At 48.6% G+C, this 17,565-nt stretch overlaps 1 protein-coding gene across 8 annotated transcripts in view; it reads right to left on the reverse strand.

Annotated features, from left to right (window-relative positions):
* LOC136833493 (uncharacterized) overlaps window positions 1-17,565 on the reverse strand; it is a 437,570-nt gene that overhangs the window by 405,669 nt on the left and 14,336 nt on the right. The gene's annotated exons all lie outside the window — the stretch shown is intronic.

Consider the following 17,565-nt stretch of genomic DNA (forward strand, 5'->3'; position numbering starts at 1 on the left):
GACATAACCAACAAACACAGAACAATCCCATCGGGATAACTGAAGAAAACAAAGAGAAACAGCAAGCACGGCAAAGAGTGGACAGACAGCTCTTCATAGCACAGAGGCCGAAAGAAAAGTGAATGCTTACCGTCTGGGTGGGTGGGACTCCCACCAGTTGGACAGTAGTTAACTACCTAAGCATATTCCTTATGTACCTAAGCATATTCCTTATGTACCTAAGCATATTCCTTATGTAAAGTCCAATGGTTTGTATACTGTGTAGGAACAAATGGATTAAAGAGAGGAGTGAAGCAAGACATCATCACTTGATGGTGGCCAAAGAAAAACTGCTTAGTGACAAAAGGTGAGGAAGGTCTTCCCCACTTACCCACCTAACACCAGTTAACTACACACTTTGTTAGGCTTCCAAGTTTCAATGACCAATTTCAGCTTACGCAGAGATACTCCTACAAGAAAGGATCTGATCTGTTTTTCCTTGGGAACAAACATGGCAAATTTTAAAAGTAAATTGTATTTTTCCTAAGCAGACAAACCTGAGGTCTTTACATAAGGACTATGCTTCAGCGCAGCTGGAAACGGCTGTTTAACTTTTAAACAAGCTGGTTAGGTAGTTAACTACCGTCTGACTGGTGGGAGTCCTGCCCACCCAGACTGTAAGCATTCACTTTGCTTTTTGCCCCAGGTATCAGAATTAGGGGTGGCATGAGGTGGGCATTTAACTGTAAAGACCTCAGGTTTGTACACTTAGGAAAAATATAAATGACTTAAAATTTGTCATTTGTTCCTACACAATATACTGTAAAAACCATCGGTCTTTACTTATGGAAGACTTACTTCCTTGGAGGGAGAAATCTGATAAGTCTCTGAAATGAATGGTTAGTTCGCTACACCTGGGTCTTCTTCCTTTTCAAGTAGATCAAGGAAGAGGACCGTGTCTCCGACATGTTGAACAGAGTATGGAAACTCACGTTCAGCTGTCAGACTTCTGGGTTTTATCGAACGAATGGGTGTGAAAGCAACATCATTCGAAAAGGGGCTAGGCTGAATCTAGGTATCAGAGACAATAAAGCAATAATAATCGGGTTTGTTTTACTGCCAGGCCCTCTCTCCCCTTGCTAGAGAGAGGGCAGGACTCACTCCTATATACATATATATTATACAGATACAGTAATAGAATGGATACTCAATTGTAAAACCACCCGCATCAAACGCCACTTCCAAGACATGATGGCTCGCTAACCTACCCTCTGCCCCCAGGGAGAGGAAGGTTGATGAAAGAGGAAGGGAGAGGAGGCCCGTTACTCACACGCACATTCTCTCTTTCACAATCAAACACCTTAGGCGAGATGCTTTCTGTCCTCTTAGAGGAGCCAAGTATGCTACACAACTTGCTGAGCAGCCACCACAAGACCCAAGGAAAAAGTGTCCAAGGACTTGTGGGCAATGTCCCAAAAGTAGAAGGCTGTGAAGGTGGTCTGGTGTGACCACACCCCCACCTTCAGTACCTGAGGAAGTGTCAGATTCTCCCAGAATGTGAGGGACAGACCAATGCCCCTGTTTGATCATCTCATAAAGCCAGAAAGAGATAGTGTTCTTGGATACCCCTTTCTTGGTCAAGCCAGTACTAACAAAGATTTGCTGACACTCAGGCCGGAGATGTTGAGTCCTCTTAAGGTAGTACCACAACACTCTAACAGCACACAGTAGCATCTCGTCTGGATCATTAGGAACAAAGTCCTCTATGGAGGGGATTGTAAAGGACTCAAATCTGGCATCAGGGACTGACAGATTCTGAGTCTTCACTATGAAATCTGGGACAAAATCAAGTGTGACTGATCCCCATCCCCTCAAGCATTTAGTGTCGAAGGAAAGGCCATGAAGTTTGCCTACTCTCTTTGCCGATGCCAAGGCAAGCAAGAAAACGGTCTTGAGTGTCAAAACCCTGTCTGATGACTCGTAAAGGCTCGTACGGTGTATGAGTCAGACTCCTAAGAACAAGAGTCACATCCCACTCAGGGGCCTTAGTTCCCTGGGAGGGCAAGACCTTTCAAAGTTTTTCATCAGCAGAGAAATCTCCAGCGAGGAGATATCCACACCTTTCAGGCATAGGACTAGGCCCAGGGTGGCCCTATAGCCCTTTACAGTTGAGACAGTGAGAAGCTTCTCTCGGCAAAGAAACACTAGGAAGTCCGCTACCTGCTGAATAGTGGCTCCAATCGGAGAGAGACCCCGTCTACAACTGAAGATGGCCCATTTCCCCTGGGACACAGCCATAGAGGATTGACGACGGTATCCAGACATCTCTGTCACTGTGCAGTGAGAAAACCCTCTCATTCACAAGGGATGTTGGATAGTCTCCAGCCGTGAAGTGCAAGAGACTCCACTGACTGGTGGTACCATTCTGCATGCAGTTGACACAGAAGGTTGTGCCATGGGGGAATCACACTCGGTGCCAAGGATAGCAAAGCTAGCAGGTCCGGATACCATATATTATGTGGTCATTCTGGAGCCACAGGGGTCATTCTGAGATTCGGGGTGATCACTGCCCTGTTGATCACCCTGTGAATAAGACAAAATGGAGGAAAGGCTTATGCATCCATATTGTCCCATGGGTGTTGGAAGGTGTTGTCTGCTGCTGCCCATGGGTCTGGCATGACAGAACAGCAATTGTAGTTTCCCGTTGTGCCGGGTGGCAAACAGGTCGATGAAAGGAAGACCCAAAATGTTGAACAGCCTTTTTTGTGATGTCTGTGTGAAGGGACGACTCTGTCCCTATCACCTCACCATGGTGACTCTGCTTGTCTGCCATTACATTCCTCTCACCTGGAATGTATCTGGCCGATAGCTCTCCGGGTGTGCTACTGCCCACTTGTGCACCTGCACTGTCAACAAGTGTAGCGGAAGAAATACTAGGGTCCCCTTGCCTGTTGACATATACCACTGATGTGGTAGTATCGCTCATCAACACCACCGAGTGTCCCATCGCACGATCCTGAAACTCTTGGAGAGCCAAGATGGCTGCCTTGACTTTCAGGACATTGATGTGAAGGTGCTTGTTGTTTTGACTCCATACACCTGAAACCAGCATTTCTCCAGGTGTGCACCCCATCCCTTGGTTGAAGCATCCGAGAACAGAAGCTAAGTCCTGCCTCACTTCCTCCGAGAGAGGAACAGGAAGGGACAGGGAGTCCCATGTGGGAGACCATAACTCCTTCATTCTCCACTGAAGGGATCATTCTCCACTGCATGGAATGAAGGTGAAGCCGCCTGTGAGGGACCAACTTGTCTAATAACGACAAGCAACCAAGAACGACCTGCCACTGCCGAGCTGATTGCTCATGTTGAGACTGGAACAACTGTGCTGTCTTCCTGAGCCTGCTGATACGCGAGTCTAAGGGGAAGACTCCTGCTGCTGCCATATCTATTAGAATGTCCAGGAACTTTATTCTCTGTTTGGGTAAGAGATCGGACTTCTCAAAATTTACCGCAACCCCCTGGTTTCAGCAAAACTCGAGGCGGCAATCCCTGTCCTGGAGCAACTGGGATCAAGAGCTCGCCAGGACTAGCCAATCATTGAGATACCTCAACAGACGTATCCCATACGAATAGGTCCAAGCTGACACAAGGATGAACACTTGCTTGAATACCTGGGGAGCAGTTGAGAGCTCAAAATAGGGTGCCCAGAACTGGAGTACCCTCCCCAAGGACAAAGTGTAGATACTTGCAAGAGGACGGATGGATGGGTATTTGAAAATACACATCTTTCAGGTCCACTGTAAGCATGAATTCGGACTCCCTGATGGCTGTGAGCACTGACCGTGTCTTTTCATTGTGGACCAAGTCTGGTGAATAAATCGGTTCAAGGGAGAGAGATCTATGACCAGTCTCCAACCCCTCATTGCTCTCTCTACGAGAAAGACTCGGCTGTAAGAGCCTGGGGACCAATCTGTCACAACTTTCACTGCACCTTTCTTCAGCATTACCTCTACCTCTGCTTAAAGGGCAACGTCTTTCGGTGAGCTGGGAACATTATGTTCAGAAATGGACCGGACTGTTGGTGACGGGTGGTTGAGACTTGAAGGGGAGTAGATAGCCCTCCCAAAAGACATCAACTACCTAGGTCTCAGCTCCGTATCACTGTCATGTTGCCCAATAGCTCAACTGGCACTCACTCCCACCAATGGCAGCATGTGGAGGGGTGCCACCCCTAGCACCCTCCTCTCTTCTTCTTGCCCTTGCCCCCTTTTCCAGACTGGAAAGAGGGTTGAAAGGGGTGCGACTGCATGCCTTTCTTGGCAGGGGCAGAAGAACGCTGGGTGTTCCTCTGGGGACCCTTTGAAGCCTGGGACTTCTCAGGACCCATAGAGGAAGTACTAGACTGACGAAAGGGTTGGACCGCAGTGGCATGCAAAGACCCAGAAGTCTTGGCCACTGCCTGGTGCACAAGTCAGTCATTAGCCTTGACTCACCACTTGTCCATTGCAGCATCTACCTGCTCTCGAGGGAAGAGAGAGGCAGATTCCAGCCACAGTCCATTCCTTAGAGCCACTGCCAACTCAGGGCCAACAAACTTGGATATCCAATTCAGGACAGCATCCCTCCTCATCATCACCAAGTTAGCCCAAAGGTTCACCAACTGGTGGGCCAGGTAGGTAATAGCCCTACCTTCAGACTGGCACCATCTCCCAAAGGAGGACTCCTCCCCTGGGGTTATGGAACCCAGGAAGAGATGAACTTGGATACTGTGAAAGACCACAGGTCCAGCCAAGAGATTGCCTGAAATGCTGCCAAGGCAGTACATTGCAGGCTCGCTGCCTCTTGCTGCGTGAGGGTGATACCCTCCACACCAAGCTACTGCAGTGCCACACTGGATCTAAGCTAACCAAGTCCGAGTTAGTTACCTGTTTCATCGGCAGTGACTCCTCCAAGGAAGTAGCTTATCCGAGCGGTTAGAATGAAGAGAACTCTCCTTGCCCAGATACCAAAGAGTTTACTTGTTCCAAGACCCTTTCAGTAAGTGTGGACCATGGCAAGCCTACAGAAGCCTTGGGTTCCTTCTTTGGCCCCCAGTAGGCTTCAAGGCACGATGGACAATCCACGGATGTGGCTATGGCCCTTTCCCTGAGACCGCTGTGGTGACAAATCAGCCTAATGATCTCTGCAAAGGTCCTCTGTATCTCGGGGGTATTCGAATCCTGAGGCAGAGGACCCTTACGTCCTTCCAGGACATGTTCCTCCCAATCTACTCTCCCTGCAGGAGGGAGAACCTGGGCAGAAGCCCCAGGTCCCTTCTCGACCACTTGGGCATACAATCGGGTTGATCCAAGGACTGAACCCGGAGTGTAAGCCTTCATGGTGGGGCTGCCCTGGGGGGAGACATCCCAATCGCCAAACCATGTCCTGCTCACACCTCCCAGTATAACCCCAGGAGGTTGAGGGGACAGGTGAGAGGGACCAAGCACTCTTTGCTTTCTTGTTAGAAGCCAAAGCCCTGGCAGGAGAGGAAGGCTGTGTGTGATTGCCAACCCACAGTGATGATAGCTACATGGGTCTAAGAGAGCGACCCCATGAACGTGGGGGGGGGAGCCTCTGTCCCAGGGGAAAAGAATGAGCTCATGCAAACGTGCTCAGAAGCTATCGCCAGGCGAGCGGGCTCAATCACGAGAACGTGAACGAGGGCTGACCATTGGAGAGCAATCGAGCACTCTAGGGTGTGAGCTTGGGCTGTCCTCCCAACCTGCTCCAGTCTTCTTCGTGGCCATGTCCTCCAGATAAGAAGACTGTAAGGGGGACCTCCTCAAAGTTTCTCCAGGTGCACAGACTCTTGGGTCTGCTGCACCTGTACAGGATCCTGGCTGATTACTTGGGCAGGCACTGGCAGGGGCTGAGGCAGCACCTGCATGCTTACCTCCCTAATCTCTTGCAGTGCCTGAACCAGTCCTTGAAACTAACTCCAAGGTACTGGCAGTGGTGACTCGGGGTTTAGTTAGACCCCGATTACCTGGGTTGACACAGTCCTCCTTGGAGCTCCGAGCACTTGGAGCTCCCAGAACATGTCCTAGACAATCAATGGGTGCTCCCTCTACCCGAGTGTCCGAAGAGACACGAGTAGAAAAAAAAAGTATATCTTAGTTTTACCAAACCACTGAGCTGATTAACAGCTCTCCTAGGGCTGGCCTGAAGGGTTAGACTTATTTTTACGCGGCTAAGAACCAATTGGTTATCTAGCAACGGGACCTACAGATTATTGTGGAATCCGAACCACATTATAGCGAGAAATGAATTTCTATCACCAGAAATAAATTCCTCTAATTCCTCATTAGCCAGCCGGAGAATCAAACTCGGCCCTAGTGAGTGCTAGCCGACAACTCTACCGACTTGCCCAACAAAGGAACTGACACAGGTAGAGGTAGGCACTGCACTAGCCCTGGAAGATAACTTCCCAGAACTAGTCGGGTACTCGGGTCCCCTTGGAGACCCAGACACTCAATGCTCCCGAATCACAGGGTCTCTGCAAGACCCATGGCACGGCTCCAGTGTCCAAAGACCTGGGAGAGCCAGCAAGAGATTTCTCTGCCTCCCCGGTGGGGAGGCAACCCTTTGGAAGACCCACGGCAGGACATCTTCCGGGCGGGAGAAGCTACTTTCTTCTTCCTTCACCTGAGAGCATTAGAAGAAAGTAGAGGAGGTGGCAGACATCAAAGAGATTGACAAAGATGACAACTTTCGACTCCTCTTTTTCGACTTTGACTTCTCCTTCTTTGACATCTTCAGGAGAGCATGGAGGAACTGATCCCTGATGGAGGGGGTAGCAGAAGCAACAACAATACAAGGGTGGTCTACTGCATGTTGGACCACAGAAGGGGCGTGTGGTGATGTCTTGTCTTCTAAGGCAGGGGTCATCAATGAAGGGACATGAGTGGTCACACTCCTGGACACCGAAGCCACAGCAGACGTAACAGTCTAAGTAGTAACTGTTACGGCAGCATGAGTCACTGTGGGCAACACAGGAGGACGAGAAGCCCTCAGGTAACTCAACAAGCCCTGCATTGAGGGAACTCCCGGGAGGCACTGAGGGTGCCAAGTCTCCTGGAGTTCTTCGTTTTCCTCCACTCCTGAAATGACATATTTTTAAAGTAATTTGTATTTTTCCTAACTATACAAACCTGAGGTCCTTTACAGTAGGAATTACTTTCAGCACAGCTGGAAAACGGCTGTTTAACTTTAGACAAGGTGATGGAGCACCGACTATGGGTGGGAGCCATGCCCACCTAGTCAGTATATACCCACTTTGCCTTTTGGCCCAGGAAGCAGAATTAGCGGTGGCTGAGGTGGGTATATAACTTGTAAAGGACCTCAGGTTTGTAGTTACAAAAAATGACATTTTTATAATAAAGTTTTATATATACTTACCAAGTAATTACATAGCTAAAGTGTCTAACTAGTTCAGCAGCTAAAATTTGAAAATTTGCAGTAGCAATTCTTTTGTTTTGGTTTAGGTAAATAGTCCTGCCCACTTTCAGGAAAGAGAGAAACAACTCAGCAAAGCACTTCAACTTGTTTGTGCCTAAATGACCATGTGAGGGGAGGAGGGTGGGCTCCCATTCTGTAATTACTTGGTAAGTATATATAAAACTTTATTATAAAAATGTCATTTTTATATAAGTAACTTACCAAGTAATTACATAGCTAATTCCCACATTGACAGGAGGTGGGATGCATGGACATTTTCTACCCCAAAACATTAGTAAATGTAATGAATCTGAGAATAGAAAATTTGCTAGTATTGAGAAAATGCTTGTTGTATCCTACCTGTTAAGAGAGCTGCCGCAGGAAGGTACTGCCTCTGGTTGGCGCTCATCTTAAACGCAGCGGAGTGGCAGTAAAGCCGAGAGTCACCTGCTACATAAGTGGAGCTTTAAGCAAAGGACCATCCCAATCGCTAGTAAAGCATACAAAATTTGGCCCTGCCCTGGGCGCAGTACTGTCAAAAAGACAACCAGATAAACCACACTTATTATCTACACCAAAGATTAAAACAAAATCACCCATCCATTAAAAAACACAAAACTGTGCCCAATATCATGCCAGCCACCGATAACGATCCTAGGGTACTGCAATAATTAAAAACGATTTCCACTTCTTTTTAGTAATGGGAAGCAAACACTGACTTGCACTTCCAATAAGTCATTTATAGAATGGAAGAGAGAGAGAGACTGTGCTTAAAAACTAACAACGTAGCTACGGCTCTAATATCATGAGCTCTAACTTTAAGAATAAGAAGTTCTTCAATCTGAGACTGTGCTTCACGAATGAAGTCCCTTAGAAAGAAAGAAAGGGCATTCTTCATAAGGGGCTGCAAAGGGTCTTTGGCCGAACACCAAAGGTTACTGGCAGGACCCCTTATTCTCTCAGTCCTAAGCAGGTAAAACTTCAAAGCCCTTACTGGACAAAGAACCTCTTCATCCTCCGAACCAAGCACTTCCACTATACAGTATTCTTTATAGAAAAAAAACGAGGCCAAGGTTTAGGTGGAGTCTCATTCTTTGCAAGAAACCCCAGTGTATGTATAGCAGCAAACTGCATCTCCTGAGCTGAGCTCTTTTGTCAGAACCACACTCTAGGTTCCAAGATCTTCTTCGTAAGATTCTGGGATGTGGAGTTAAGAGGTTCAAAAGCAGGGTTAGTCCATTTACACACCTAGGTTCCATCAAATTACACGATCAAATGATCTAATAAGATCGGCATATCATGGTTGGCAGAAAGGTCCAGGCCCCTATGTCGGAACACCGAGCTAAGCATGGACCTGTAACCTTTAGTTGTAGACAGGGACAAAACTCTGGTGGTCCTCAGATACAACAAGAAATCAGCGATTTCAGTTAAAGACATCTTCATAGACGAGATGCCATTAGTTCTGCACCAAGTGTGGAATATAGACCAATTATGTTAACAGACGTTGGCGGATGACTAGTGTCTGCATCTCACAATAGAGTCCGCAACTGCTTTTGAAAATCCCTTAGCTCTGAGTAATTTCTTGACAGTCTAACCTGTCAGTGCTAGGTCTGACAACCCTAGATGGAACCATCAGTGGGGTTGTCTGAGCAAATTGCACTTTTATGGTAGAAGCCTTGGAAATTCTACCAATATCTCCAGAAGATCCAGGAACCATTCCCTTAGAGGCCAGAATGGGTCTATTAGTGTCATCAACACATTTTGGTGTGCCCGGAACCTGTTCAGGACTTCTTGTACCATCACGAATGGTGGGAAGGCATACGGATCTTTGTTTGACCAGTCCTGTAACATGGCATTCATCGTCCATGCCAAGGGGTCTGGAACTGGCAAACAAAAGGGGGATAGACAATGATTTTTGGAAGCCGTGAAGAGATCCAAAGTCGGAGTTCCCCACAGTCTCCAAAGATCCAGGCAAACCTGTGGATCTAAAGTCCACTCCGTGGGCATTGCTTGATCGCGCCTGCTTAGCTGGTCTGCCAGAACATTCAGTCTGTCCTGGACGAATCTCCTTACTAATTTTGTTCGATTCTGGTTTGCCCGAAGTAGAAGATCCCTTGCTGCCTCAGAATGGGAGAAGGAATGCATTCCCCCTTGCTTGCTTATGTAAGACAGCGCTGTGGTATTGTCCGAAGGGACTGCTACGATCTTCGCGGAAACTTCCAAGGAAAAGGCTTGCAATCCCAGATGAATTGCCTTTAACTCCTTCACATTTATGTGAAACCTCTGTTAAACTGGTGACCACCTCCCGGAGACCTCCTTGTCTCCTAGGAGAGCTCCCCAGCCTGTCTGATGCATCTGTATAAAAGCTTAGGTCTGGGTTCTGGATGAGAAGGGACTTCCCTTCCAGCAACCTGTCTTCTGACTTCCATTGGAGCAGGTGCTTCTTTATTTCGGGAGTTACAGGGAACACGAATGAGTCTGGGTGCCGTTTCCTGTCCCAGCTGGCTCAAAAAAAAAAAAAAAACTGAAAAACTCCCATGTGTAGCCTTCCCAGGGATACAAATTGCTCTATGGAGGCTAGAGTTCCTAGGAGACTCATCCATCTGTTGGCAGAGCAAGTCTGGAGAGAGAGAAACTTGTCTACAGTTTTCAGACAAGATTCCACTCTCTTGGGGGATGGAAAAGCCCGAAAAGCTAGAGAGTTCAGCGTCATCCCCAAATAAACTATCTCCTGAGAAGGAGCCAGGTGGGATTTCTGATGGTTGATGAATAAACCTGGATTGTTGACCAGGCAAAGGGTTTTGCGAAGGTCCTCCGTGTACAGGCAGTCCTCGGTTATTGGCGGGGTTCCATTCTGGGGGTGTGATGATAACCGAAAATCGCCACTAACCGAAAATCGGCAATTTCCGGCGCTTTTTCGGGGCTTATCGGCACCAAAAAGTGCCGATTTTCGGTTATTGGCGCCTCTGTTAGGTATGTATCGGTGCCGATAAGCGCAAATCGGCCATTTTCGGTGCCGAAAATTTCCAATTTTTGTCGCTAGACAAGCCCTGTAAAACTGGATCACCATTAACCGAGCCCACTGTTAACTGGGGACTGCCTGTATTGATCCTTTGTCGGGGAGAGGAGCCAATCATGTAGGTAGAGAGTGATGTTGATGCCCCTGAAATGGAGCCATCCCGCCAGGGGAGTGAGAGTGTGAATAAAAACCTGAGGGGGCGTTGATAACCTGAAACATAGGGCTCGAAACTGGAAGACTCAGTCCTGGAAAACGAATCTGAACAACTTTCTCGAATCCGGATGAACAGGGACGTGAAAGTACGCATCCTGCATATCTATTGAAACCATTCAGTCTCCTTGACGAATGGATGCAAGAATGGAATGATTGTTCTCCATTCTGAACTTCGTCTTCTGAACGAAGACATTCAGTGCACTTATGTGCAGGACTGGCCTCCATCCTCCTGTGATTTGGGAACCACAAAGAGGCAATTGTAGAATCCCTCTGAATCTACATCCTCGACTATCGCTACAGCCTTCTTGTTGACAAGGGCGGAAACTTTCTCCGAGAGCGCCGCAAACCTCTCTGAGCCTAAGGAGTAGGCGGTCAAGATGACAGGCTTGTTGACAAAAGGAGGTTTTTCCCTGAATGGGATAGCATAGCCCTCCTGGAAGACTTGAATGATCTATTGTTCCGCTCCCATTTCACTCCATTTTTCCCAGAATAGTTGGAGCCTGGCAACCACTAGAGCATGGAAGACTAGGTCTTCATTTTCTTGATGAGGATCTTGATGCATACTTCTTGACTGTTCGTGAACATTTGAACGTGGTCTGGAAGATCTTGTTCTCCTGCCACGGAAGGGATGAGACTGTAGAGGAGAGACCGACTTTCCGCTAAACAAAGGAGGGTCCTTAGGACATCTCGCTGACTGAGACAGAAGGTCCTGGGTCGGTTTTTTGTGTAGATGAGATATGTCATCAACCATCGACTGTGGAAACAGAAAATCCTTCACCAAGGGAGAAAAAAGGAAAACACACCTTTGTGCTGTAGTCACTCTTTTGGTGGTATATGAACACCATAACTCTCTCCGTTTTAAAACACCCAAAGTAAAAAGAGAGCCTAGTTCCCCAGAGTTATCTCTAACTCCTTTATTGGCGCACGAGAGAACACCCAGAGCATCCAAGACAAAGTCCTTGAGGAGAGAGGAACAGTCCTGCATTACCCGTGCCAAGGCGCCCACCGACCAATCCAAGAAACTAATTACTTCGAGCACCATGAAGAGGTTTCGAAGTAGATGACATCATCTCTGCTGAAGAAAACATCACTTTAACCGATGAAAAAGCCAATCTCCTCGAAGAATCAATCAAGCCAGAGAAGTTCCCCTGAGAAGAGGCAGCAGCTCCCAGGGAAGGAGCTTCTCCAGTGGCATAAGAAGAATACCATCTATGCGAAAGATGGGCAGGAGGAAAGCTAAAAGAAGCCTTCCCTTGCTCTCTCTTGACCGAGAGCCAAGCATCTACTTCGCTGAGCGCCTTCCTAGCGGAAGTAAAGAGCACCATCTTGGGCAACCTGGAGTGTTCTGTAGGTTGATTCTTGGGCAACCTGGAGTGTTCAGTAGGTTGATTACTCATCTAGAAGGTGGACGCCAGAGAAGATATGGCCGCTGACGAGAAAAAGGCAGGGAAACTCCATTGTGAAAAATGAAAGAGTGCCGTATAAGCAGGAGTCTAATCCTCTTCCACATCCTTATTTGGCTCCTCTTCCTCGGACGACATTGGAGAAAGAGATACATCTGCAGTTGGCTTAGCGGCAGGAGGCTTTTTCAAAAAACCTAAAAGGTCATCTAATTTCTGCTGGATGGGAGCCAAAGCTGGATCCATAACTGAAGAAAAAGTCTGAAATCCGGGGTTTGGCGGCAACAAGACAGGGGCTCGCGCCAAGTCCTTAGAGAAGAGAACTGCACCCTCGAATGCTAATGGGTGCTCAGAAATCTCTGAACGAACTGGCGCTAATGGGCACTCGGAAGCTACTTGGGGCTGGTAAGTCACTGGGTGCTTAGGTACTAGTGGGCTCTCTGAAGATATCGACACGTCAGGCAATAACAGGCACTCAGGCACTACAGCATCCATAGGTGATACAGAACGGCTGCGTCTATGCGCCGAAGACGAGTGCTTAGGAGCCAAAACTCGTCGTTTCAAACCTGAGCAAAGTGGAGAAAAATGTTTGGGACTGTCCCAAAAGCTGCATGAAGGCTCCTCGAGCATCGTAGCATGAGGCTTCTTACTGGGCACCTGAGGGGTTCACGATACATCCATTGCTGGCCTTTTCAATGGCCTAGATTTATCACTTTTGCGCCACTGGCACCTGACATCAGGGTTAGATGCCTCCGAACTCGAAGAAAGACGATGCACCTACAAAAAATCACAATTTTTGAAAGTAAATTGTATTTTTCCTAACTATACAAACCTAAGGTGCTTTACATTAGGAATTACTTTCTGGCGTAGGCTGGAAACGGCCGTTAAACTCTTGAACAAGGTGGTTATGCAGTAACTACCGCCAGGTAGGCGGGAATACCCGCCTACCTGGATGCAAACATTCCAGTTTGCCTTTCGGTCCAGGTTCAAATTGAGGGGTGGCATGAGGTGGGCACAGTATGCAATGTAAAGGACCTTAGGTTTGTACAATTAGGAAAAATACAATTTACTTTAAAAAATTGTGATTTGTTACGACACGATGTACAAACCGTTGGTCCTTTACATTAGGAAGACTCACTGGTTGGAGGGAGGAATCTGAGTGAGTCTCCTGAACTGACTGGAGTTCTGCACACCTGGGCTACTCCTGGTCGAAAGAGCGAGGAGGAGTACCGTGCCTCTGACATATTGATCGGAGTGTAGGAACTGCAAGATCAAATGTCAGATACTGGACCTTTCGCATGAGTGAGGAAACGTAACTCCTACGAAATAGGCTGGAAGGATCTAGAGTCGGAGGCAGTAAGGGAAAGCCAAGATAGGGTTCCCTTATTGCCAGTCTCTCCTTCCTCCCCTTGCTGGAGGAAGGAGCGGAATTGCTTCTATGATTCTATAAGAAAAATAGAACAGGTGCTCGATGTGTAGTCTTACCGCATCAGTGCCAGTTCCAGCAGCTATTGGTTCGAGTCCTATTCTCATCCCGAAGGAGAAGTTGGAGGACAGGGAAGGAGGAAGAGAGGCCAGTCACTCTTGGAATCCTTCTCACTTCCAGAACCAACACCTTAGGCGAGATGCTACTCGTCCTCTTGAAGGAGCCGGGTAAGACAACACAACTTGTTGAGCAGCCACCACAGAGTCAAGGAAAAAGGGTTCCAAGGGCCTGTGGGCAAGACCGAAGGAAGAAGACAAGAGTGTGGTCTAAGAGACCATGTCTTGCTTCCAAACAGACAGAAACTTCCGGAATGCAAGGGATGGACCAAGCCATCGACTTCGTGAGCTCTCGGGTGGAAGGTACCAGTATCGTCGTCGTCAGCTGCCAAGTACCTCCTTTGATCACTTCACGAAGTCAGGAGGAAGATGTGTCCTTAGACACTTCTTCCTTGGGAGAGACAGTACTAACGAAAACGTTGGTGACATCCAGGTTAGGAATGTCGAGCCTTTCCGAAAGTACCACAGCTCCCAACAGGACAAAGTAAAGAATTATCTGGATCATCGACACAAAAGTCCAAGGAGGAGGGGAACAAGGACGAACCCGACAGTAGAGGCCAATGGATTCGGAGTCCACCTACGACATCCGAGAAGGAGTCGAGGTATGATCCCCATCCCTGTTCTTCCATCTTCTACGCCACGGCCAGGGTAAGATGAGAGATGGTCCTAATGGGGCATATCTCTATCCGACGACTCTTGTAAGGCACGTGCAGAGCACGGACAGGAACCCTAAACGAGAGTCACATGCCACCTAGGGAACAGTTCCCTGGGACAGCACGACTGAAGAAGCTTCTCGTCCGTAGCTAACTCTCGACTGAGGAGACGAAGGCTACTTCAGATAGAAGACTAGGTAACAAGGGCCTACGTTCTCCACAAATGAAATGGAGAGAAGCAACCTTCGGCAGAGAAGACGAGGAAGTCAGACTTGACGTGACTCTGAGCCGAGAAGAAGTTCCGACAACGACACCACCAGCGAAGACGGATCAGTCCTGGGACAGTGTTGCAGAGGACTTCAAGGGATGTCCAGCTATATCCGTTGCCGCTCAGCAAGAAAGCCTGTGCTTGCAAGGAAAGCTGGAAAGTCTCCCAGTTCTGAACACACAGGGATGTACTGCCTCAAGAACCACTTCTTGTGTAGTTGCTACAGGAGGTTGGGTCATGCGGAATCCTTCTCGATGCCTTGGCAATCAGGTCGGATGAAGGCGAAGTCTTCAAGTATTTGTCTGTAACTTGGGGTAAGCAATGTTTGTGACCCCTAGCAAAACGGACAAATACGGAGGGAAAAAAACGTCGATATCGAGTTTTCACCAAAAAGACAGCATGCCTCAACAGAGCGGCCCCTGGTCTGGTATGGAGTGAGAAAAAACTACCGACTTGTGTGCAGGGAGGCAACAGAAGGACGGTAGGGATTTCTCAGTCGAGCAGTCTCTGCATGAATCTTCGTGAAGAAAGAGTGAGCAGCATGTTCCGTCCCGATCATTCAAACCCGAGGCCAGGCTTGCCTACCAATACATCCCCACCAGGAATGCATCTGGTTAATTGAGCTGTCAAGTGTGCAATAGAACAACACTCGAGTACCTTCAAATGTCGAAATGAAACAGGAAGAAAAAACGATTGCTTCTTGTTTGTCGACAAATGCCACAACTGTGGTTTTGTTGTTCAACGAAACCAATGAGTGCCGCAAAACTCATCCCGAATTCTCGGACTGCCAAAAGGCTGCCCTGAGCCCAGGACGGTGATGAGAAGGTACTAATCGTCTCGGTCACACAACTTCAAGACAGGGTCTTACCAGTGTGCACCTATTCCTCAATCTGCGAATCCGCAAGTAGACACAAGATGTGAGGGGAATATGCAAGCATATTCGAAGGTTCCTTCAATCAAGCATTAGCCTAACTCTTTCCTCATACATCGAAGAGGAAAGAAGGACTGAGGAATGGAAGCAGACTTCCATTCTCCACCATGGGCAAGCTTCTGCAAGATGACAGGGTACCGAGCCAATTAGCTCTAGCTGGGCTGGCATTTCCCGAATCAGGAGCACAGGAAAGGAGGCAGGATGGAAGTTCAATGGAAAGAACTGCAGAAACCTAAGGGAAATAGATACTTCTCCTGAAGGAATCCATTCCCAGGTCTCGGTAATGTCCTTCTTCTTAGCACCAGAATTGCCCAAAAACTACCATCAGCAAGACCCTCCGATGCAAGAAGAATTCATAATCTGTCGAGGCAGGGGTGGAAGCTTAGTGTCTCGACCTGAATTAACTCCTTTGAAGAAAAGAATTCATCAGGTCGAGAACGCTCTTGGAAGCCAGGACTGCGGCGGTCCCGACACTCCCGGTCCCTCGGGAACTGCAAGGGTTGTGAGTAATGAAGGTTATTCATTGGGGGAGCCATGGTCCTGTCCTGGGGATCTCGCGCCGACTCGTCAGCACGAAGTTCTCCGAAAACACGGGGGCCATCGCAACTTGAAGAGGAAGACCCTCGCTGTTTCCGAAGCGTGAAACTCCTGTACCTCTCCCCTTGGAGGGAGACCTTGACAAATCCCATGAAACCCTCCTCGGCTACCTGGTTATACTACGAGAAAATCGGGAGGCCGACACCCAAAGCACGCCAGGCAGCCGAACTCCGAAGATAATTTCGTTGGAGCTCTCTCTGTCCGTCTCACGCCTCTCGGAACAACCTAGAGGAGAAGGGAACAGGTGAGGAGAAGGAGTATCCCTACCTGTCCTGCCAGTAAGATAAACAGGAGAGGCGGGTCGTGAGCGATAATCAACCGAAGGAGATTACTGCCACACGGGGGAAGAAGAGCACTTGTGGCGTGCCAAAGCGCTTTCCTGGGAAGAGCAAAAAGTTCACTCGAACACAGCCGAGAACCCAAATCAGAAAAAACTGAGTAGGGCCGAGTCGAGCCGCGCCGATCACGCGAACGCAATCCAGCTGGTTGGTATGGAGTGGACTGGGAGGCAGGCGGGTGAGCCGAGCCGAGCCAGTCTGGCAAGCTGAGTCGAGCTGAGCCGAGCCAGTCTCGTAAGCGCGACCAGGGGCCAAGCGGAGCCGAGCCGATCGCGGAAACACAATCATAACTGGGCAGACCGGACTCGTCTGCTGTGAACAATTGCTAGTTTCCCGAACTCTGAACTCCTTCGAGGATGAGGCCCCTCGAGAAGAAGGTTCAAAGGGGAATTCTGTGTCTGCTACCTTGCATGCTCGAACCCTAATGTTCAAGACACAAGAATGAAGCCCGGCCGAGCAACTGAAGCAGCTGGCGGGCAGTATCGAGACCCCTGGCGTCTCGGCACCCAGACACCCAGGCGTCTCGGCACCCAGACACCTGGGTGTCCCGGCAACCAGACACCTGGGTGTCTCGGCACTTTCTCTCGTCCTGTGCCTCTCGTAAGGAGAGCGCTCATGATTCATAGAATTTGAGCTACCCACGAGACTTCCAAAACTCAGGAGCGGCTGCTTTGTTTCCTAATAGATCGAAAGAGCCAGGCACAGAACCAGTCTTAGACGCAGACTAGGAGGAGTAGTGGGCACAATCAGGACACCCGATGCAGGAACTACGTTAGCGGTTCGGAAGGCAGGAGCTACTGCAACGGACAGAAATGTCACTTGAAAGTCACCAGCAGCGACAGGAACAATCAGGGCGGTTGCGGCAGGAAACCAGGAGGAGCAGCCCAGAAACTGTCGTCGAGTTGACAAGAGCATAACACAGGGAACAGCAGGAGTAGATGGACCACAGGTATGCCGGAGGCAGTGCAACAGCATACATGAAGACCACCAATGACAGCGATCGATCCACATCAGCGGGAACAGAGTCAGAACGATCCCAACGTGGAAATATGTCATCTAACCAGGTACTGTGGTCGATCCCGAAGCAACACTGAATGAATGTCGGGACTGCTTCATGCCAGATATCCTTTGATACATCCAGCCAACTAC

The sequence above is a fragment of the Macrobrachium rosenbergii genome, chromosome 51, assembly GCF_040412425.1.
Source record: "Macrobrachium rosenbergii isolate ZJJX-2024 chromosome 51, ASM4041242v1, whole genome shotgun sequence".
In the NCBI taxonomy this organism is placed as follows: domain Eukaryota; kingdom Metazoa; phylum Arthropoda; class Malacostraca; order Decapoda; family Palaemonidae; genus Macrobrachium; species Macrobrachium rosenbergii.